Here is a 1,810-nt window from a genome sequence, read left to right as displayed (position 1 = left end):
ATTTAACTTCTTAAACTATCGGAAACAAAAGTGTAAAAATTACTCTAATTCTGAATTCTAAAATAATAAAAATACATTCATTCAAAGATTGAATATGTCATTTTATGATTTATAATATGTAAATTTAATACTATTCATTTTCTGTAAGTTTAATCAGTATGTTATACTAATTTGTTACAGTTCTTTGTGGAAAAATGTCAGTTTAAATGTCAGCTGTGTGCATAAACATTCACTTTAATTTAAACGATAATTTGGTCATTGTTCGTGATGATACAGGGCAACCAGCAAAACATGGAGTCAAATTGTGTGAAGAATAGAAATTTTAATGATAATATCTCAGCAATATGCCAAAGGTAAATCATGTCATAGTAAGACTATGACTTCAGCTCTCAGCTTTGCCTTCAATAATTGAATGAATTTTGACAAATTATTCAATTTCCCTGGGATTTTGGCTACCTATACATAATCAGTGTCCCTTTCTGATGAAATATACAAATTGAATTACAAAATATTAGAATTTGAACCTTAAAGGACTCCAAATAGAGCCCTTTACATTTTTTAATTTTTAAAGAAAATAAGAATTCTACTTCATTCATGAAAATCACAATTCTAAACATAATTACTTTTCTACAGCATTGTGTTATATTTGTAGCATTTTTTACATTCATTATCTTATTTGCAAAAAATAACAGGAAAGTCTCTGATTTGTAAATGGAAGCCTATAGATGTAGGAAAAGTTCACTGTGATCTATTGATAGAGTTAGTAATCTATTCATAGTTTAAATTCTATGTGGAGTTTAAGCATAGAAAAATAACTAAAATTGCAACAAAAATGTCTGTTAAATGAAATAATAATATTGAGTTTAAATTGGAATAGGGAAAAAACATTTTCATTAACAGGTTTCCATTAGTCGAGCTTTGTGTTGATACCAGATCCAATACAGTCTTTCCAAAGTTACTAGACTTCACCCATGTTTTAAAGTAGTTTTGGGGGTTGGAAATATGGCTCAGCAATTAAGAGCACTGGCTGCTCTTACAGAGGGCCCAGGTTTCTAACTCCACTTTCAGGGGCTCTAAAACTCTCTTCTGGGTCTATGGGTATTGCATGCATATGGTACATTTACATTCATGTAGGCAAAACACTCATATACAAAAAACAGTAAATAAATAATAAATTGAAAGCAATTTGTGAGCACATTATAACTTTAAAAATCTGGAGGGAAAAGAACCAAAATCACAGAACCAAATAAAACAGAACCAAATTGCAGAAAATTTTCACATAGCATAGTGAGGGGGCTAAGGAGAACAAAAGTTACGGGGGCACAGGTAATGAAGAGGGAACCAGTACAGCCTGGCACTCCAAGCAAGCATGGACTGCCACTTGGATGTCCTAGTAACTACTATGAAGTCAGTCTCAAAGATAGTAAAGCTTCTATGAAATAGTTTATAAACCTGCATCACTGATTAAAGGATCTGTATCCTTTGGAAAAAATAGTTTTATTTTAAAGCAGTGATAGAGAAGAATAAGTTCAATCAATGAAGAAAGGTAAGACAAGGAAGAGGACAAGGTAAAAGTCGAATCCCCTTAAGGAGAAATGTTTTTAAATCAAAGATTATTTTCTTTTTTAATTATTTATTTAATAAACACACACTTAGAAGAAGCATTTCATTACAACAGAATTGACATATCCAGTAACAATTTCCTGAGCTAAGATACATCTCTTTCAAAACTGGCTGCAAAGTTTTAGGTTTCCAGTTGAATTATTACATTTACACAATACTGTACTCAGTTCTAAACCGTGTATGAGTG

Source organism: Nannospalax galili, unplaced genomic scaffold, assembly GCF_000622305.1.
Source record: "Nannospalax galili isolate Female #2095 unplaced genomic scaffold, S.galili_v1.0 scaffold477, whole genome shotgun sequence".
In the NCBI taxonomy this organism is placed as follows: domain Eukaryota; kingdom Metazoa; phylum Chordata; class Mammalia; order Rodentia; family Spalacidae; genus Nannospalax; species Nannospalax galili.
Note: the sequence above shows the minus strand (reverse complement) of the source record.